The 24,051-nt window shown below is 37.9% G+C and overlaps 1 pseudogene; it reads right to left on the bottom strand.

Moving 5' to 3' along the window:
* Positions 1-24,051, bottom strand: part of LOC143962282 (uncharacterized) — a 75,081-nt pseudogene that overhangs the window by 12,807 nt on the left and 38,223 nt on the right.

Genomic DNA, 24,051 nt, shown 5'->3' with positions numbered 1-24,051 from the left:
TAGCATACACAAACATATCTCAGCAACTCCTTCTCTTCACCTGATCGTGATTCTAGTAACTGACTGAGCTCCACCTCTTGTTAAAATCAATTTACTACAACTCACCAACATGAGGTGATGTTAGATATGCTAAAAGCTTTAATTTGCCTAACAAAAGGCTTGTTTCATACATTCATACTGAACAGTGTAACTATCCTTTGTTTTCATTGATCATCCTAGTCATTAGCATTTTAATACAGGGAGGGGATATATCAGGAAGGATCCTTAAATTAAACAGTATGATAATTGGATCAATAGGTACAAATAAAACAATGATTTCATTATCAATGGAATTGTCTAACTGCTACTCTGAAGAGTTTTCCAAAGATAGCACATTGTTTTTTCTGAATACTGTTACATACAATTTGAATGACTTCTTAAATAACCATTCACATGTAGGACCCATCCTGTACCCTATGTGATTTTTTTTTTTAGATATGTGATATTTGGAGATATAATATATGTAGTATGGAAAAAAAACTATGTTGAAAACAACACAGAGCTTATTATTGCAAACCTGTTTAACCCTTTCATGACTAAGCTTATTTTTGGAATTTGGTGTTTACAAGTTAAAATCCATATTTTCTACTAGAAAATTACTTGGAACCCCCAAACATTATATATATATGTTTTTTTAACAGAGACTCTAGAGAATAAAACGGCGATTGTTGCAATATTTTATGTCACACGGTATTTGCGCAGCGGTGTTTTAAATGCAACTTTTTGGGAAAAGGGACACTTTCATGAATTAAAAAAAAACAAAACAGTAAAATTATCCCATATTTTTTGCATAATGTGAAAGATAATGTTACGCCGAGTAAATAGATACCAAACATGTCACACTTTATAATTGCACGCACTTGTGGATTGACGACAAATTACGGTACCTAAAAATCTCAATAGGCGACACTTTAAACATTTTTTACGGTTACCAGGTTAGCGTTACAGAGGAGGTCTAGTGCTAGAATTATTGCTCTCGCTCTGACGATCACGGCGATACCTCACATGTGTGATTTGAACACCGTTTACATACGCGGGCGCGACTTCCGTATGCGTTTTCTTTGCTTTGCGAGCTCGCGGGGACGGCGGGCGCTTTAAAAAAAATGTTTTTATTTTTTTATTTATTTTAAAATGACTAAATTGTTTAAAAAAAAAAATTTTGATCACTTTTATTGCTGTCACAAGGAATGTAAACATCCCTTGTGACAGTAATAGGCGGTGACAGGTACTCTTTATGGAGGGATCGGGGGTCTAAAAGACCCCCTACCCCTCCTTTACACTTCAGTGTATTCAGATCGCTGAAAACGGCGATTCTGAATACCGGATATTTTTTTAAAACCGGCGCCATTGGCAGCCGAGTAAATGGGAAGTGACGTCATGACGTTGCTTCTGTGTTTACTATGAAGAGACTGGAACGAAGCCGATTACGGCTTCGTTCCAGTTCCTCCCCAGCGGCCGGAGGCATAGCAGCAGGAATCGGTGCTCTCGATCGAGCGGGAGCACCGGTAACAGCGGCGGGAGGCCGCGGGAGGGGGGGACGTCCCCTCCCGCTCCTCCGGCATAACAGCCGAGCGGCTTTTAGCCGCATCGGTTGTTATAGCTGGATAGCCAATCGCCTGCTGCAAAAAACGGTACCGGGATGATGCCTGCAGATGCAGGCATCATCCCGGTATACCCCCCGGTAGCCGAGTACGCAGATCTGCGTACGCTCGGTGGGAAGGGGTTAAAATCCATTTGCCTGGCCATTTTGCTGACCCTCTGGCCTCAATATATTTGAAATCACTTGCTTAGCATAAATACCCTAATATGAAAGTCAAAATTCCTAATCTCTATACCTTTTCTAGAATAGTGGCGTGAAGAATTGAAGCCAGAGGTTCACAATGGACGGGTACTTAGTAGTAACAGTGAATAGTGAGTCATGTCTGAAAGGTTACAAGATAGAATTATTTTGGTAAATAGTTCTAATCATAAAACGTACTGATTATTACCACACAGATAGAAAAATCTCTGTGACATGGGCCAATATGTAATACTAAATACTTTTCACTGAAATGGAGCAGACTCCACAAATTACGTATTTACTGGTCTCTATATACTTTATAAAAACAACCACAAGCTGAAAAACATGTTGGACTTTAGTGATACCACACTAAGATGCAATTTCTGATAAAACTTGCACACCTATTTTACTCTCATTAGTAGTATTGCTGTTTGTGTTCAGATAAATCTGAAACTCTCTCCACATATTTGATTAAAAAACAGCTGAAACTAAAAATTGCGATATTGGTGTGAACATTTCTCAGGATATTCCTTAATGCCCAGGGCCTCCACAGCAGCAAATTCACAATTGGCTGGCTTGGCCTTAGGTAAACGCAAACATGGTGAGTTTCAGCATTTCAAAAAATAAATGAATGTCGGCTTCCTGAGTATCTACTTAGATTGATGGCAAACTGTGGTCTATGCTTGTGAAGCATGGACAGTAGTACAGGCTTGGATACTATTGTAATAGCAATTGAAAACTGTTATTCTTGTAATATCACATTTTGGTGAAAAGGAGGGAGAATGTTTCTTCCAGGTAATGTTAATCCTTGCCATACTCCTAACTGAGGTGGGTCTGAGCACTGTGTGGTTAGAGTTATAAGATAAGTTGTGAGTTGCACTCTGTTCTGCACATGGTTATGTGCAATAATTAACCCAATGGCTATGTTTTGTACCTTAAACATATAATTTCTAATAAAGAGAGTTGTCAAAAAATCGATGAAACCAAGGCATGAATGATTTGTATAGATACGCTTTTTATTTTTCAGACACATTTTGAGTACATCTACACAATTTAAACGTCTTTTCTATATATATTTAAAATGTAGTCATCCTCTGAAGCTTTATTAAGCAAACCAAAAACAATTATTTTCATGGCATCCTCAACATTCTGTGTGTAAAGTAAAAAAAGGTATATTAACCGCTTGCTGACTGTATAACACAGATATACGGTAGTAAAGGCACCTCTTGGATCCCGTACTAGGCACTTAATCGAGTACTTTCGGGTACAGGGTGTGCATGCTGACGACACAGCTCTGCTGTGATTAGACACAGCAGATGCTGATCAGCAGGTGCCGGCCAATGGATGACCACCAGCACCCACCAATCATCCGGAAGACACACAGGACAGAACTTTGTCAATGTAAACAAAGCAGAGTTTTGAACCAGTGGGGGGATGATGGATTTTCTTTCCCTGCAAAATAGGGAATAAAATCCACCATTTAAATATTCCAAAAAATCCACGCTAAAGGAAGTGAATTGCAGTGTCCCTGAAAAAACTCCAACAGAGTGGAGGCAGTGAATAAAGCGAAGGTCTACAAAGGGATGATGGCGCTGTTCTCTAAACGATATACAAATAGCATACGATAGGTGCACTCATAAACAAACCACACTTATTTATATTTATTTTTATTGGTGTGGTTTGTTTATGAGTGCTCCTACCGTATGCATTTATATATAGTTTAGAGAACAGTGCCACCCTCCCTTTGTAGACCTTCGCAAAATCCACCATTTCCCTTAGTAAAAGCAGTACACAGTTTATACCACAACCCTGGCTTGGCACACATTTAACGCTGATCACTGTATTAGTGTCACTGTTTCTGAAAAATTGTGAAAAGTGTCAGAATGTCTGCTGCAATATCGCAGTCCTGCTGTAAGTTGCCGATCACCGGCATTACTAGTAAAAAGATATTAAAATGAGAATTCCGGTATATATAACCCAAAGTTTGTAGATTCTATAAATTTTGTGCAAACCAATTGATATACACTTATTGGGATTTTTTTACCAAAAATATGTAGCAGAATACATATTGGTCTAAATTTATGAAGAAATGTAATTTTTTTTTATATGTTTTATAGCAGAACGTACAAATATTGTTTTTTTTTTAATTGTCAGTTTTTTTGTTTATAGCACAAAGAATTAAAAAACATAGTAGTGATCAAATACCACCAAAAGAAAGCTCTATTTGTGGGTAAAAAAAGACAAATTTTATTTGGGTATAGCGTTGCATGACCGCACAATTGTCACAATAAGCAGTGCCGTATCGCAAAAAATGGCCTGGTCATTAAAGTGATTGTAAACCCCATTCATGAAAGTTGAACTAAGTACATATGTCTGTAGTGCGTACATCTCTCTCTCTCTAAAGCTCTAAGGGGTTGATTTACTAAAGGCAAATCCACTTTGGAAGTGCAGGTGCTGTAGATCTGAGGGGAAGATCTGAAATGAAGGTAAGCTCAGATGATTTTATCCTCCAATTATGTACAAACAAAAATGCTGTTTTTTATTTTCCTTGTATGCCCCCCTCCTCAAATCTATAGTGGCTGCACTTCCCATAGGAGTTAATTCACTAAAGGCAAATCCACTGTGCACTGCAAGTGCACTTGGAATTGCAGTCGCTGAAGATCTGAGGGGACATGCAAGGAAAATAAAAAAGCATTTTTGCTTGGATTGGATGATAGAAATCAGCATAGCTTCCCCTCATTTCAGATCTTCCCCTCAGATCTACAGCAACTGCACTTCCAAGTGCACTTGCAGTGCACACTGGATATGCCTTAGTAAATCTGCCCCATTTAGTAGTTTCTCTCTGGTGCTCCGTTCCTCTATCATCAGCATGATTCACTTCTGACAAGTTCTCCTACACATGAGATAACATGAGCTAATAATTTGTGTCGGGAGGTTAGAGTGAGTTTAACAAGGATTTTGTCTGTTCAGACTACACCTCTGCATGTTCCTTTGTTCCTCTGCCTATGTGAAGGGGGGTGTCCCTTTTCACCCATCAGCTCTCACGCAGTGTAAGCCCAGTATCCCCACCCACCCCTATGTGCTGCTGAAAGAGGAAGAATTAGTTTTAACATGATCTGCACTTTTCCAAGAGTGTAGAAAGCTGATGACAACAGATATACAAGTAAAACTTATGTACTTTAGGGGGATTTGTTTAATCTCTGTGTATCTTCTGAGGTTGTTCACTTCACCGGGTATAAATGAAGGTTTACATCCACTTTAAGGGGGGTAAATATTCCGGAGATCAAGTGGTTAAAAAATTTTTTTGCTTGTACAAGTGCATTAGAATGACATGCTTGTAATTAATACAACATTAAGGAGTCAGTTATATCATTGAAATTATGAGTCCCTAACATGAGTCCTGTATGGATCTGTACTTGTTTCTTATAGTCTAATTTGCTCCATATATCACCCCCCCCCCCCCCAAAAAAAAAAAAAACTTTTTATGTGATTGCAGGTAGTTCAGTTTCAAAAAAACATTTGTTACAGTTTTGGATATGGCTTATCTTCTGTGTAAAGCATTAAAGCTGGATCAAAGATTATTTGCATTTAAAATATATTTATTAATAAGGCTTCTTTCCAATATCAACAGCTTTATGTATCTTAGCATTTGGCTTCTATGAAAAATCCTTGTCACATTTTTCACATGGCTTCTCTGCTGTGTGAATTTTCTAGTGTTGAGTAAGATGTTCTGTTTGCACTAAGAATTTGTCACATTTTGAAGATCTAAATGGTTTTTTCTCCCATGTGAATCCTCTGGTATGCAGTAAGATTAGAACTATGTAAGAAGTACTTTCTACAATCTGATCATTTAAATGATTTCTCTCTTGTGTGAATCTTTTTATGTGCATTAAGATTAGAACCATCTGAGAACCACTTGCCACATTCTGAACATTGAAATGTTTTCTCTCCGGTGTGAATCCGTTTATGAATAGTAAGATAAGAATTGTGTGAAAAGCACTTGCCACATTCTGAACATTGAAATGGTTTTTCTCCTGTGTGAATTCTCTGGTGTGAAACAAGATATTGCTTATAAGAGAAGCACATGTCACATTCTGAACATTTGAATGGTCTTTCTCCTGTGTGAATTCTCTTATGCATATTGAGTGTAGAATCTTCAGAGAAGCACATTTCACATTCTGAACATTGAAATGTTTTTTCTCCAGTGTGAATTCTCTGATGTCTAGTAAAATGAGAACCTTGTGAGAAGCACTTGCCACATTCCAAACATTTAAACGGTTTCTCTCCTGTGTGAGTCTTCTGGTGTGCAGTGAGATTATTAATTTGTGAGAAGCATTTGCCACATTCTGAACATTTAAATGGTTTCTCTCCTGTGTGAGTCTTCTGGTGTTGAGTAAGATGACTACTTTGTGAGAAGCACTTTCCACATTCTGAACATTTATATGGTTTCTCCCCTGTGTGAATTCTCAGGTGTTTAGCAAGATGAGTACTTTGTAAAAAGGACTTGCCACATTCTGAACATTTAAACGGTTTCTCTCCTGTGTGAGTCTTCTGGTGTCGAGTAAGTAGATCCTTTTGTGAAAAGCACTTTTCACATTCTGAACATTTAAATGGTTTCTCTCCTGTGTGAATTCTCAGGTGTTGAGCAAGAAGATTACAACTTAAGAAGGACTTGTCACATTCTGAACATTTATATGGCTTCTCTCCGGTGTGAATCCTCAGATGAACATTGAGTTTGGATTTATAAGTAAATATCTTCTGGCACTCAGAGCACGGATACAAATTTTCTCCTCTTTGACTCATCTTGTGTTAATGTCAGTCAGTTTAGTTGTGATTTCTTTTTCAACAATAGATGTTCGATTTACAGCTGAGCTTGGTAATTTACCTATATGAAAAATAAAAAGAGATGTTTACAGAGATGTTATTATTACCAACAGACTGAGAAGTATAGCTATACAACGTTTTTGATTTTTAGAATAATAATTAAAAGTCTACACATTATTCCAAAATCTATTCCAGATCCTTCAACACAAAAAATTATGTGTTGATCATCCCAAAATATATACCAAACCCTCAAATACACATGCATCCTGGCTGAACAGCAAAGGAGGGTACAAGTTTGAACCTTCTTACTTCCAGAGGTCTGAAAAAATTCTGCAGAAATTTTACTATTGACTTTAGTGAGATATAGATTCAATATCTCTCAAATCCAGAACATTTTGGCCTTTTAGGCCTACGTGACTCATTTTGTGTTAATGACAATCAGTTAGCTAAGATTTATTCAACAATAGGTGTTTGGTTTACAACAGAATTTAGTAAGTTACTTATTTGAAAAATAACAATAGATGTTTACACCGACTTTAATATTACCAACAGACTGAACAGTATAGAAATACAACTTCACAGATTTTTTGATTAATTATTAAAAGGTTACACTATAGTATATCATTTTGGTAAACCTAGTGGATTGTTTTTTATGGTAATGACTAGACGTGATGAGCACTTCTGATTCAATTATCATTAAATCATAAAAATGTATTTCTTATTTAAAGTATAACTAAAAGCAAAACTTTTTTGAGTTTTGGAGAGAGGGAATGTGGTTTGGAACACTGTTTTTAGTGCAGTCTATGCACCTGTTAGGGAAAGTCACGCTCTCTATTTGTGCTATTTACCATTATCATTGAAAGTAAAAGTAAAATAAATCCCAAATTTTGGGATGTCCCCAGAAAAGTAATAGAGGGGACATTTTTCATTTGAGACACGAGTTCTGGTGACTTATCTTAATTAGCAGGGATTTCTTCTCACTTCCTGTTTTGGCTTTGGGACAGGAAATGAAGGTAAATCTTCCCAATGGGACATAGTTATAAAAAAAAAAAAAAAAAACTGATAGGGGTTATAATCCTCCCTTATTCTATCCAAAATGGAAAAAACTTTTGCCTATTGTTCTACTTTAATGTAGCAGGTCAATCAGATTTCAGTTACCTTGATATTTTACAGTGTTACAACAAAAAAAACTGGGGGAATGATCTGAAAACATCCAGTTATGTCTGAAGCTGAGTAAACACTGTTAGTTTTTTTTTCATCTTGTGGGTTAAATGAAAAAAGAATGAATGGATTCACCCTTCCACATAAGCGAGGTGAAAGAATTAACCCACTTCACTGCAACATTGTATTCTGATAGTGGGGCTCTGCACTGTGAGAATAACTGATCAGCACCTGCAGCTGATTGCCACTGATCACTAAAAGTTTTACAGCTTGGCCGTTCAACAAAAGTCAATCTGCCAATTGACTTCTGTTGAACAGGAAGGGCTACACACACATCAAGATTCAACCGCTGCCTGCTAAACTGTCTATATTTTGATCTGTGTGCACCCACCTTTACAATGGCCTGCCGAGAAAATGGAAGTTAGAGAAGCTGCTGTAAACCTAGTCACTGACCAATTTGTAGATTCACCTCCCTGGTGGTGATCCTGAGTCTGGCTCGGGTTGGGATTTTACTATCATAAGCGGTAACCCCAAGCCAGACTCGGGATCGCATCGCTGGATACAGGGAGGACACAGGGAGAAGTTACTTACCTGTCCCCTGGATCCAGCGATGTCCTCCACGCTGTGTGATTGAGCTGTCCTCCACTCGATTCACACAGTGCCCGAGTGCCGCCGAGCTCCGCTCCTTGCAACGTTATGGCGCATGGGAGCAGAGAACGGCGCCAAATTCAAAAAAGTAAAAACACAGAAAACACACAGTACTGTAATCTTACAGATTACAGTACTGTATAAAAATGACACACCCCCTTTGTCCCTAGTGGTCTGTGCAGTGCCCTGCATGCACTTTTATATTATAAACACAGTTTATTCTGCCTGGAATTTGGAGATTGTCCATAGCAACCAAAAAGTGTCCCTTTATGTCAAAAGTGATTTTAGACCAACTAGAAAACAGCGATAATAATTTATAATCACTTGCAGAACTGAGCGATAGCGATTTGTGGGGAAATTCATCATCAAACACTAAATCTAATGACAGCGACAATTCTGCAAATGAGCAAATTTCTGTGTTTTTGGATTTGATTACATTATTGAATAATTTTTATTATTATTTATTATATTATAAACTTTATCATACCCAGGATGTCTGCTAGACTCTGGTTTGAACAGATTTAAGAGAGTTATTCCTAAGAATTACAGGACTACAATATAAAATGCCAAATTTCCATGCAAAATAATTGTACCGCTTTCAGCACCTAAAACCAGAACTAATCATACCGCCAGGGAGGTTAAGTTAGGTTTCAACTGAATTAATTAGGCTGATTTGCTAAAGTAGTTAGAGAATTTTTAGTTAAAAATGTATGTCAATATTCACTTCAAATATCCCAACCAATATAAAACAAATGCATGCCCATTCTGAATATCCAGTGCCAATAAAATAAGTAAACATGAATTTTCTTTTCAAATGATTGAATAATTGAAGTGAATATTCATCCAATTTATAAAGTAAAGATTCTCAGCTCCTTTAGCAAATACAGGCATACCCCACTTTTAACTACACAATGGGGTTTATTTACTAAAGCTGGAAAGTGCAAAATCAGGCTTACTTCTGCATAGAAATCAATGAGCTTCCAGGTTTTAAGGCCAATGATTAATTGAACAAGCTGGGGTTAGAAGCTCATTGGTTTCTAAACAGAAGTGAGCCTGATTTTGCACTTTTCAGCTTTAGTAAATAAACCCCATTGTGTACTTAAAATTGGGGTATGCCTGTAATCCTAAGGCCGGACATAAAAGGTCCAAATCACTGCTGCTATAGCCACTAGCGATATTCACTCTCTCAGGGGGGCGGCTTCCCCTGTTGGGAGCAGACAATTGCTTGGCAGGGGGATTCCCTTGTCAGCACGGTTTGTATTGATAGGGGAATCATGAACATTTCTTTCCTGCAACTTGCGGTTGCAAGAAAGAAATTTGCACCGTGTACAACTGGCCTAAATGTCTTTTCACACATAATTTGTAATCACAGGGAGTTAGTCAGAGTAGTTCTTAGAAAAATATACAGCTGGTAAAATAAGTATTGGACATGTCACCATTTTTCTAGGTAAATATATTTCTAACGGTGCTATTGACATGAAATTTTCACCACATGTCTATAACAACACATGCAATCCACACATACAAAAAACCAAATGTAATACCTTCAGAAATTAAGTTATGTGTAATAAAGTGGAATGACACAGGGAAAAAGTATTGAACACATGAAAAAAGAAAAGTACAAAAAGGCATGGAAAGCCAAGACACCACCTGAAATCTGTCAGTAATTAGAAAGCAATCATGCACCTTATTGTTGCAAAACATCCTCATGGCATTGGTTACAGAAGGATTTTTAAACTTCTGAATGCTCACGTGAGCACTGTTAGGGCCATAATCCAGAAGAAGAAAGAACATAAACCATTTCACCATAAACCAGCCAGGGCCAGGTGCTTCTGGCAAGATTTCTGACAGAGGAGTGAAAAGAATTATCAGAAGAGTTGTTCAACTACCAAGGACCACTTCACCGCTTCAGAAAGACCTGGAATTAGCAGGCACAATTGTAATGCACTCAACCACCATGGCCTGCATGCCCACTCACCATGCAAGACTCCATTGCTAAAGAAGAAGCATGTTGAAGCTTATTTAAAGTTTGCTGCACTACATTTAGATAAGCCTGTGAAATACTGGGAGAATATAGTCTGATCAGATGAGACCAAAATTGAACTCTTTGAATGCAATAATATACTCACCATGTTTGGATGTCAAATGGCACTGCACATAACCCCAAAAAACACCCCCATACCAACAGTGAAGTTTGGAGGTGGGAACATCATGGTGTGGGGCTGTTTTTCAGTATACGGCAGTGGCAAATGTCATATTATTGAAGGAAGGATGAATGGAAAAATGTACCAATACATTCTTTATAAAAAATCTGCTGCCATCTACCAGGTCTGCAACACATTTAAGCTGAAATAGATGTGACAAAGTAAACAAAACATATGAACAAATTAATTGCACCATCAAACAATGTATATATACCTGGGATAGTATAGTTAAGATATCTCAGCAGCTCCCTCTTCTCCTGACCAGTCTGTAATACTAGTAACTCACTGAGATCTACCTCCTAAATACAGTTTACCACCACTCACCAACATGAAGTTATATTAGGTTGCTAAAAGGTCTAATTTACCCAACAAAAAGGTAAGTTTCCTACTTCTTATAGAACAGTGCAACTATCCTTTGTTTTCATTGATAATCCCAGTCATTAGCATTTTAACACTGGGAGGGGATGTACAGTATCAGGAAGGCTCTTTAAACTTAATAGTATGATAATTGGTTTGATATACCAACAACAAATAAAACAATGATTTCATTATCATTATGCCTAACTGATACTATGAGGTCTTTTCCAAAAATAGTTCATTGTTCTATCTGAATACTGTTACAAACAATTTGTATTGCTTGTTAAATAACCATTCACATGTAGGACCCATTCTGTACCCAATTCAATTGCCCTATATAAAATGTGGAGAAAGAATAGATTTAGTATGGTGGCATATGGAGAAAAATCTTTGTTGAAAACAACAGAGCTTACTATTGCAAACTTTGTGAAGATTCACTTGCCTGGTCATTTTGCTAACCCTTTGGCTTAAGTCTACATTAGCAGCATGCAGAATTGAAGACAGAGGGTCACAATGAAAATCAGGTGACATATATTTGCAGCAATGAAGATTAAGTAATGGCAACCTTCATGTTTCTCACAACATAGAATTCCTCTAGGAAACAGTTATGTCCATAATAAATACTGATTGTTATCACACAGGAAAGAAAATCTCAGTTAGATGGGCCAATACATACAAATACTAAATATCTCATTGACTTAGAGGAGACCCACCAGTCACAAACTACATGTATATAAATCTAAATGCATTCTATATACAGTATACAAGCTAAAAACATGATGGACATTCTTGATACCACACTAAGATGCCATTTCTTATAAAACTTATGAAAATATTCTATTCATCAGTAGCATGGCTGTCTCTGTTCAGACACTCTCTCCAGATTATAGTAAAGTACAGTATTTGATTCAAGAACGGTTGAAACAACAATTGTGATAATGATGGGAACAACCTAGAAAAATGGTGATGTGTTCAATACTTCTTTTACATGCTGTATATATCTAATGACAGAAGTCATTGGTAAATGGCATATTAGGAGGATATTCCCTAATGTCCTGGGCCTCCACAGCAGAAAATTCAGAGCTGGATGGCTTGGTTTTAGGTAAACAAGCACATGATGAGATCCACCAATTAAAGAAATGAATAAGTATATAAAAAGATAACTTCACAAATAAATGGATACATAAAACTATTGACGCATTTTATATTTTTAACTTTGTTTAAATTGTCATCAACTACAAGAACCTTCTGCCTCTGATCTGAGTTATGTCTTTTTGTTTGTTTAAAAATACCCCCTCTGCGGGACTCCTGCCTCCATACCAGGTCCATGCTACAAGACCAAAATGGCTGATTATATTTCACCATGTCAAAATGAATCAAAATGCATCACTATAGGGAAGGTTTTTCTAATCACATTACCTTTCCTGGTGGAAACAGAAATGCCCCTGCTATCCATTGCCGCTCCACTACTCATTGTGGACAAGTCAACAGCAACAGTAGCACCATCACCAGCAGGAGAAATCAACAGAAACATTGCAAACTTTCTTCAGGCAATATTGGCCTAACCGGCCCAAGGTAGTACTTATAGGCATGGCTTGTTCAGAATGGTCAGTGAGTATCTCAGCTCCAATTCAGACACCAACAATCTCAGATGTACATAAAGATCCTAAGGACTACTGGGCATCTAAGATAGACCAGTGATCAGATCTAGCACAGCACAAACTAGTTTCTGCATGCATGCAAACAGGTCTCTTTATCTGTGATGAAGTATATGTTAACAAAATTAAGAGCACACACTTCCTACTAGGTAGTGCTGCTATTTCTGCTGCTCCAGATATGTCTAAAGCTGGGGATACACACTTAGAATCCTCTCTACTGTGACACAGTATTCTGACAGTGGGTCTCTACACTGTGGAAATAAACTGATCAGCATCTGCAGCCATCTGGTTGCAGGCATTGACAATGAAAGTTTCCCACATTCAACAAAAGTTGGTCTACTGATCAGGGGTACAAACATTTCATTTCAACCAATCCCTGCAAGACTATTGGGATTTCAATGTGTTTGCACCCACCTTTACAATGGCATGCTGAGGAATTGGAAGTTAGAGAAGCTGCTGTAAACTTACGCACTGACTAATTGTGAATTAGGTTAGATTTGAAGTGCATAAATAAGGCTGATTTTCTAAAGTAGTTGAGAATCTTCACTTAAAAATGTATGTGAATATTCATTTCAAAATCCAATCCAGTAAAAAGAAAATTGATGCTAATTTTAAATTCTCTAATCATGTGCTGATAAAAAAAAATAAACATGAATTTGCTTTTCACGTGATGGGATATTTGAAGAGAATATTCATGCAATTATAAGTAAGATTCTCAGCTCTTTTAGCAAATAAATCTGAATGTCTTTTCACACTTTATTTGTAATCATGGAATTAGAGCAGATCTTATAAAAAAAACATTTATATCTAATAAACAATAAATAAAATGTAATATAATCTTAATAATAAAATGTAACCTTGTCTCTTATTTCAGTTTTACTTTCATTCAGGTTGAAGTGTATCTAAGCCCCAAATTGTGTATGTTGCTGCTAACAAGTCTTTGATGTCATTTTTGCTTTCATTTTCTCCAGGCTTGTTTGCCTTTTCTATTTGGTGATTCTGCAACTTACAAACTTTCTATGCAAGGGTGAAAAAGACAACTTTTTTATCATATCTATGGTATAAGCAATGTTGTCTCCCAGATTGTGTGCTTTTAATTTGGAATACTGGACACCTCTATATAATGTATGCACTATAAAAGCAATGGAAAGAAAAAATGAAATAAAAACAATTATTTTGCTGGACAGAATATATAATAATAAAATTTCTAAAATAGAAAACTAGTGACACCCATTTGCCAGGCCAATAAATGAGAATACAACTCCTCAGCAGGACCACAGAGAGCAATAAGAATTCACAAAGACTTTCGCCCTTCACCCATTTTAAAAATGAAATTCTCCAGAGAATTTAAACAAATAACTCAATTGCACCATCATACCATGTATACATACCTGGAATGAAGAAGCATAGATAGAGAAATCTCAGCAGCTCCTCCTTCTCCCGACCTATTCGGAATTTTAGTCATTTACTGAGCTCTAACTCCCTGTTAAATACAATTTACCACCATTCCCCAACATGAGGTGATATTAGACTTGCTAATAGTTTTAATTTATGTGGCAAAAGGCATGTTTCATCCATTTATATTGAAGAGTGTACATATCCTTTGTTTTCATTGATCATCCTAGTCATTAGCATTTTAATACTGGGAGGGGATATATCAGGAAGGATCCTTAAATTAAGCAGTATGATAATTGGATCAATATATACAAATAAAACAATGATTTCATTATCAATGGACTTGCCTAACTGACAGTAAAGAAACTAAAGATAGCACATTGTTTTATTTGAATACTGTTACATACAAGTTTTATGGCTTATTAAATAACCATTCACATGTAGGACCCATTGTGTACCCAATTCAGTTGCCCTTTGTGATATTAGGATAAATATTTAAATTTAATATGGTAAAATATGGAGAAAACCTTTGTTAAAAGCAACACAGAGCTTAATATTGCAAACCTTCAGAAAAACGATTCGACTGGCCATTTTGCTGACCCTCTGACTTCAATATTTTTTAAATCACTTACCTAGAATAAATACTCTATCATTAAAGTCAGAATTCCTAATCTGTATACTTATTCTAGGTTAGTGACATGAAGTATCGAAGCCAGCGGATCACAAAAGGATGGGTAATTGTAGCAGTGATTATTCAGTAATGGCAGCCTTCATGTCTCTCACAAGATAGATATCTTTTAGTAAATAGTTCTGACCATAAAACATATGGATAGTTTCCACACAAGTAGGGAAATCTCTGTGAGATATTCCCATATGTAATACTAAATATCTTTCATTGAACTGGAGCAGACTGACCAGTCACAAATTGCATATTTATTGGTATCTATATACTTTATATAAACAACCACAAGTTGAGAAACATGTTGGATTTTCCTGATACCACACTAAGATGCCATCTATGATAAAGCTTGAACATCTGTTTTATTCATTATTAGCATTGCTCTTTGTGTTTAGATAACTGTGAGACGTTCTCCAAATTATGCATACTTGATTCAATAATGGTTAAAACAAAAATTGTGATATTGGTGGGAAACTTTCCCAGGATATTCCATAATGACCTTATATCTATGAATGAGCAATGTGGCACCACCCCCAATTGTGTGCTTTTGATTTGGAATACTGGACACCTCTCCAAAATTAATGCAATACAAGAGCAATGGAAAGCAAAATGAAAGCAAAAATGAAAAAAAAATATTTTGCTGGACAGAAAATATAATAATAATATTAATAAAACAATAGAAAAATAAAACTAGTGACAACTATGCACCAGGCCAGTAAATGAGAATATAACTACTCAACAGGGCCACAGAGAGCAATAAGAATTCACAGAAACTTTCACACTTCACTCCTTTTAAAAATGAAATTCTCCAGAGACACGTGTTGAACCTTAAATATCAAAACAATCGGCACAATCAAAAGCAAAAGGTGAACATAGTTAACGTATTGTACACAATTAGTGAAGAGTTTGCTTTAAAAGGAAATAAAAAGAATTTAATACATTCAAGCTGACACACATTTGTCAAGGTAAAAAAATATTTCAACAAATAACACAATTGTACCATCATACAATGTATACATACCTGGAATGAAGTAGCATACACAAAGATATCTCAGCAATTCCTTCTTCTCCTCACCTGATCGTGATTCTAGTAACTGACTGAGCTCCACCTCTTGTTAAAATCAATTTACTACAACTCACCAACATGAGGTGATGTTAGATTTGCTGAAAGCTTTAATTTGCCTAACAAAAGGCTTGTTTCATACATTCATACTGAACAGTGTAACTATCCTTTGTTTTCATTGATCATCCTAGTCATTAGCATTTTAATACTGGGAGGGGAAACAATTAAACAGTATGATAATTGGATCAATAGGTACAAATAAAACAATGATTTCATTATCAATGAAATTTTCTAACTGCTACTCTGAAGAGTTTTCCAAAGATAGCACATTGTTTTTCCCGAATATTGTTACATACAATTTGAATGGCTTCTTAAATAACCATTCACATTTAGGACCCATCCTGTACCCTATGTGAATTTTTTTAAGATATGTGATTATAATATATGTAGTATGGAAAAAAACAATGAAACAACATAGAGCTTATTATTGCAAACCTGTTTAAAATCCATTTGCCTGGCCATTTGGCCATCCCCTATTTTATGGATGCTATAACTTTTGCGCAAAGCAATCAATATACACTTATTGTGTATATAGAATGTAGAAGAATATGTATCAGCCTAAACTGAGGAAAAAATTGGATATTTATTATAGCAAAAAGTAAAAAATATTGTGTTTTTTTCAAACTTGTCCCTCTTCTTTTGTTTATAGTGCAAGAAATAAAAACCGCAGAGGTGATCAGATACCACCAAAAGAAAGCTCTATTTGTGGAGAAAAAAATATAAAACATTTTATTCATGTACAGCATTGTATTACCGCGCAATTGTCATTCAAAATGCGACAGCGCTGAAAGCTGAAAAATGGCTTGGGCAGGAAGGGGGTGTTCGTGCCTGGTAAGCAAGTGGTTAAAGGCATACTATAGACACCCCCCAGGCACAAAATTTAAAGGATTAGTTAACTTTTATTGTTTCACTTTAAGCATTATGAAAATCACTGCTCTTGAAAAAACATCTGTTTTTAAAACTTTTTTTGCATTGATACATGTCCCCTGGGGCAGGACCCAGGTCCCCAAACACTTTCTATGATAATACCATGCATATAAGCCTTTAAAATGATCACTTTTGGTTATTCATGTTCGTGTCCCATAGACATTAACAGTGTTTGCGTGTTCAAACAAATTTTTTGCCTGTTTGCAAGTTCTGGTGTGAACCAAAGGGTGTTCGGCTCATCCTTAGCTGTAATTGATGGCACAGTGGCTGCATTTGATGGGCACGGTGAGGCTGCAATTGATGGGTTTTTTTCAGAATTTTTCAGTTTGCTTGCTCCCCCACAAAAATATAATTGATTAAGAAAAAAACTGAAATAATGAACCTTAATCTGAACCCTATTGATGTCTGTCTGGATTAATTTTGCAAATCAGTGTTGGTAATTTTCAAGGCTAATAGGCAAGGGATTGACAATAATAGGTATAGAGAACTGGACAAAGGGGAACATGTACCAATGTAAAAAAAAAAATGTCAGTTACAGTTCTGATCCCCAGCCTTATTGGTTAAAGTTGTCAGTAACCAAGACTAAAAAAAAAGTGAATCTACCCCCAACAAAAGGAAATCATATCAGACCCTTGTCTAAGCATGTAGCCTGGCTGGTAAGGCATGAGCGGCAGTACTGTGTATGCTAGTATGTGTATATATACATGTGGGATAGGGATCTTGGATTGTAAATTACATAAAGGGCAGGGATTCATGTCAATTTACAATATATAAAGTGCTGCATTTATCAGCACTAGGGGTGAGCTTCGTGTTCGAGTCGAACATACGTTCGACTCGAACATCGGCTGTTTGCCCGTTCGGCGAATACCGAACGTTATAGGCCGTTCACGCCAAATTCATGTGGCGCTCACAGCCCACAATGCACTGCGCCACTCCCCCTATTGGATCGTTTAATTTATGATCTTTTGTGAGTAATATATGAGTGAGGAAATATGCAGCTTCAATTGCCTCTCTAGAATAGATAAGAATAGCATTAATAAATCAATGTGAATTATGTTTATATGATGTTATTTAGGCTGACTTACAGTACCTTTTCTGCATTGACCCACAAGCTATCCCATACTTGTGGCAGGCTCATGGTGAAGCCTATTCCATTCTAGTGGCATTTCTTTGATGTGGATCTGTTTGTGGATGCTCTATGTGTGGGTGGGTTTTCTATCTCTCCATCTGATGTATCAATTCCAATTAATAGTGTTTAGTAACTTATATGTATTACCTTTGTGTTTTTTGTTAGCATATCATATGCATACCTCCTGAAGAAGCCATGTGGCAAAACATGTAGAAGAAAATGCATATATGGCCTTGTTAAAACCATCACAACATATATAGAGGATGTTAACCAAAAAATTTTTGTAAAACTTACTATGGTCTTTAATATGGATTTGTAATAAATGTTACTGAATTTCAACTGTTATGTCTGGCTAATTGATGTAAGACCTAATTATAAAATCATATAATCATTATTATTTATAATTAAATGGTAATCAGAAATGTTATTTTTCATGTAAATGGTGTATAGTGAAACAATTGAACCTGCATCTACTATGGAGCTATACATCATTCATATATTTTAAAAATAAATATATCTTAACCACTTGACCACTGGGCACTTAAACACCCTTAATAACCAGACCAATTTTCAGCTTTCGGTGCTCTCACATTTTGAATGTCAATTACTCAGTCATGCAACACTGTACCCATATGACATTTTTGTCCTTTATTCACACAAATAGAGCTTTCTTTTGGTGGTATTTAATCACCGCTGGGTTTTTATTTTTTGTGCTATAAAAGAAAAAAGACCGAAAATTCTGTAAAAAAAATAATTTTTATTTTTTTCTGTTATAAAATTTAGCAGATTAGTAATTTTTCTTCATAAATTTTGGCCAAAATTTATACTACTACATATCTTTGGTAAAAATAAGTACAAATTGGTGGATATTATTTGGTCTTTGTGAAAGTTATAGAGTCCACAAGCTATGGTGCCAATATCTGAAAATTGATCATACCTGAAGTACTGACGGCCTATTTCAATTCTTGAGACCCTAACATGCCAGAAAAGTACAAGTAGCCCCCAAATGACCCCTTTTTGGAAAGAAGACATTCCAAGGTATTTAGTAAGAGGAATGATGAGTTTTTTGAAGTTGTCATTTTTTTCCCACAATTCTTTGCAAAATCAAGATTTTTTTCCTTTTTTTTTTCACAAAATTGTCATAATATCAGTTTATTTCTCACATGCAGCATATGCATACCACAAATTACACCCCAAAACACATTCTGCTATTACTCCTGAGTATGGCGATATCACATGTGTGAAACTTTTACACAGCGTGTCCACACCACATACAGAGGCCCAACATGCAGGGAGCACCATCAGGCGTTCTGGAGCACCCAGGCCAATTCTGACATTTCTCTCCTACATGTAAAAATCATCATTTATTGGCTAGAAAATGACATAGAACCCCAAAATATTATATATGTTTTTTTAGCAAAGACCCTAGGAGAATACATTGGTGATCATTGCAACTTTTTATCTTGCACGGTATTTGCGCAGCAATTTTTCAAACGCTTTTCTTGGGGAAAAAAACAGTTTTGTGCTTAAAAAAAACAAAACAGTAAAGTTAGCCCAATTCTTTCATAATATGAAAGATGAAGTGATGCTGAGTAAATAGATACCTAACATGTCACTCTTTAAAATTGCACACGCTCGTGGAATGGCGCCAAACGTCGCTACTTAAAAATCCCCATAGGCGACGCTTTACATTTTTTTACTGGTTACAGGTTTCGAGTTACAGAGGAGGTCTAGGGCTAAAATTATTACTCTCACTCTAACATTCACAGCAATACCTCACATGTGTGACTTGAACACCATTTTCATATGTGGGCGGCACTTACATATGCGTTCGCTTCTGCATGCGAGCACATGGGGACAGGGGCGCTTTAAAATTTATTAATTTTTTTATTGATTATTTTACTTGACATTTTTTTCCCCAAAAATAAATTTTTTGATCACTTTTATTCCTACTACAAGGAATGTAAACATCCCTTGTAATAGGAATATGGCATGACCGGCCATCTTTACAGTGAGGTATGGGGTCAATAAGACCCTGTATCTCACCTCTAGGCTGGGAAGCCTGAAATAAAAAATAAAAAAATAAATAAATAAATAAAGATTCTGGCTTTGATCATATTAGCGAGTCGATAGAAGCACCGTAGGGCAGCGGGAGGGGAGGGGCGTCTATGGCTGGGTATTGCAGGGCATCACAGAGTATGGCTGAGTATTGCAGAGTATGGCTGGGTATTGCAGAGTAGGGCTGGGTATTGCAGGGTATCTCCGTGTATGGCTGGGTATTGCAGGGTATCTCCGAGCATGGCTGGGTATGACAATTTATGGCAGAGTATTGGCAGGGTATTGCAGTGTATTGGCGGATATTGCAGAGTATTGGCGGGTATTACAGAGTATTGGCTGGTATTGCAGAGTATTGGCTGGGTATTGCAGAGTATTGGCAGGGTATTGCAGAGTATTGGCAGGGTATTGCAGAGTACTGGTGGGTATTGCAGAGTATTGGCAGGGTATTGCAGAGTATTGGCTGGTATTGCAGAGAATTGGTGGGTATTGCAGAGTATTGGCAGGGTATTGCAGGGAATTGAGGGGTTAAATTTGCTGAGCAGCGATGTGGGCACTGCAGATGCAGCCCACAGCACTGCTGACACGATCTCTTCCCCCTCTGCTGTACCGATCGGTACAGAGAGTGGAGGGAGGAACCGGCATCATAACATGACGCCGGTTTGTTTACAAGTGATCACTCCGTCATTTGACGGAGCGTTCACGTGGTAAAGGCCACGATGAGCGTGATCCGTGATGCGCCGGGTCCTATGGACCCGGTGGTCATGGATACTCTCGAGTGCGCGATCCAGGGGGCGCGCAAGAGCGGAGTTCTGGGAGGATGTCATATGACGGCCTCTCAGAGTTAAGAAACTTCCCTGTAGCCATCATTCGGCTATGGGGCGGTTGTTAAGTGGTTAATAAGTCATTCACATAACAGCTTTAAAATTAAGGCCCCTTTCACATGTGGTGTTTTGGAACCCCTGGTAGAATCAACACGTCACATTCTGCTCATAATTTCAAGTCATTTTGATCACGGCAAACGATTTATTTGGAATGCCACCCAAATGCCATGTGATTTTGCCACAATTTCTATAGAACACACATGAAGAAGTGCTAAAATCACGACGCAAGAGCATCACTCAGATGTGACTGGAGCCTAAAATCAAGTACACATTCCACATATACCACATGCCTGGACCACTACTTAATTTACACATTTAATCATTTTTTTCCTTCTGGGAGTATTTTAACGCCTTTCTTATGTGGTATTTACTGAGCTTTTTCAGCGTTTCTCTGTAAGTACTGCAAAACGGTCTAGTCAATTGACAGTTTCAGGATTGCATGCGATATTTAGGCAAAATGTGTTCTGACTCCTAAATATCTCATGCAAGTTAATTTTGTGAATGGAGCCCAATATCTCTCAAATCCAGAACATTTTGACCTGTTGGACCAAGCTGCTCAGAAATCAAACAGGTATATAAGAGCAAAACGTTTCATTGGTCATAACAAATTCTTTAAAAATAATGTTAGTGACATGTGGACATGAATAATTATAGAATGTAAGAGAAGTTAGTACAAATAAATCATAACTGTTTATATAGTCATCACAGGTTTCACTTTACAATTTAATACCTTTCATGGATCAGGGCCCTCATCATCAATAATTCTGACAATAATAAATACCCAGGATTTATAGTGATATGCTCATACTTATTTTATTTACCATATATCTTAGTGCCAAAACATGATTAACCACCTCAATACAGTGCAGTTACACCCCCTTCCTGACCAGACCAATTTTCAGCTTTCAGCACTCTCACAGTTTGAATGACAATTACTCAGTCATCCAACACTGTATCCATATGAAACTTGCATCCTTTTTTCCACACAAATAGAACTTTCTTTTAGTGGTATTTAATCACTAGTGGGTTTTTTCTTTTTTGTGCTATAAATAAAATAAAACGTAAGTTTCTTCATAAATTTTGGCCAAAATTTATACTGCTACATATCCTTGGTAAAAATAACCCACATTAGTATATATTATTTGGTCTTTGTGAAAGTTATAGAGTCTACAAACTATGGTGCCAATTGCTGAAAATTGATCACTTCTGGTCAGGCCTTCAGTACATCAGGTGTATCTCATTTCTTGAGACACTAACAAGACACTAACAAGTCAGGAAAGTACAAATACCCCCCAAATGACCCCTTTTTACAAAGTAGACATCCCAAGGTATTAAGTAGCATGGTGAGTTTTTTTAAGTTGTCATTTTTTCCCACAATTCTTTGCAAAATGAAGATTTTTTTTTTACTAAATTGTCATATTATCAGGTTATTTCTCACACACAGCATATGCATACAACAAATTACACCCCAAAATACATTCTGCTACTCTTCCCGAGTATGGCGATACCACATGTGTGAGACTTTTACACAGCCTGGCCACATACAGAGCACCAACATTGATGTAGTACCTTCAGATGTTCTACGAGCAAAAATGACGCATCTCATGTCCCTGGAGTAGTGATGGACGAACTTCCGACGGGACGTTTCGCGAACGCGAAACGCGAACGGACACAAACGTTCGCGAAAACGACCGTTCGCCGCGGGCTCCATTGACTTCAATGGGAGGCGAATTTCGCAAACCTTTAGGTCGAATTTGCGGCCACGGGGTAATTATTAGGGGGTAGCACGTAGTCCCACCACCTGGACAATAGCATAATACATGTATGAGGTGAATTTGGGATCGATAACTACAAGCATTTTTTTTTTATTTGGGAAATTGTTCTGACAATTCAGGACTATGGAGCTAATGAAGGCAATGGAGGAGAGGGAAGGTCAGGGACCAGGGTAGGCAAACAAGAGGGTGCAGGAGATACAGAGCACTGACAGCAGCACCGTAATACAGAGCACTGACATCAGCACCGTGACATACAGCGCTGACAGCAGCTCCGTGACATACAGCGCTGACAGCAGCTCCGTGACATACAGCGCTGACAGCAGCTCCGTGACATACAGCGCTGACAGCAGCTCCGTGACATACAGCGCTGACAGCAGCTCCGTGACATACAGCGCTGACAGCAGCACCGTGACATACAGCGCTGACAGCAGCTCCGTGACATACAGCGCTGACAGCAGCTCCGTGACATACAGCGCTGACAGCAGCTCCGTGACATACAGCGCTGACAGCAGCTCCGTGACATACAGCGCTGACAGCAGCTCCGTGACATACAGCGCTGACAGCAGCACCGTGACATACAGCGCTGACAGCAGCTCCGTGACATACAGCGCTGACAGCAGCTCCGTGACATACAGCGCTGACAGCAGCTCCGTGACATACAGCGCTGACAGCAGCTCCGTGACATACAGCGCTGACAGCAGCTCCGTGACATACAGCGCTGACAGCAGCTCCGTGACATACAGCGCTGACAGCAGCTCCGTGACATACAGCGCTGACAGCAGCTCCGTGACATACAGCGCTGACAGCAGCTCCGTGACATACAGCGCTGACAGCAGCTCCGTGACATACAGCGCTGACAGCAGCTCCGTGACATACAGCGCTGACAGCAGCACCGTAAGCAGCCCCAGGAGGAAGTCAGCACAGCACAGGGATGGTGTGATCCCCTCATAATAAGAACCCCCAGGAGGAAGTCAGCACAGCACAGGGATGGTGGGAGCCCCTCATAATAAGAACACCCAGGAGGAAGTCAGCACAGCACAGGGATGGTGGGAACCCCTCATAATAAGCAGCCCCAGTAGAAATATGACACCGCTCAACCTCTTCAAAGAGGAGGGTAGGGGCATATAGTACGGTGTGCTTTTTTGGGTCAGGGAAGTGAGCCAAATGAATTAAGAAGGTCTGTGTGCTTGATTCCAAAAATTGTTTATAGACATATACATGGTCTACTGATCACATGTGTTGAATTCCTCCGAGATCCATGCCTCATTCATTTTTAGAAATGTGAGGTAGTTAACACTGTGGTGAGCTAGGCGAGTACGCTTATCGGTCACAATCCCCCCTGCTGCGCTGAACGTCCTTTCGGACAGGACACTGGATGAGGGGCAAGCCAACAGTTCGATTGCAAATTGGGCA

This window comes from Lithobates pipiens, unplaced genomic scaffold (assembly GCF_037356315.1).
Source record: "Lithobates pipiens isolate NorthernLeopardFrog02 unplaced genomic scaffold, aLitPip1_a1.2 Scaffold_8, whole genome shotgun sequence".
NCBI classification, from domain to species: domain Eukaryota; kingdom Metazoa; phylum Chordata; class Amphibia; order Anura; family Ranidae; genus Lithobates; species Lithobates pipiens.
The sequence above is the reverse complement of the archived record's forward strand: the minus strand, read 5'-3'. Positions and strand labels throughout refer to the sequence as shown.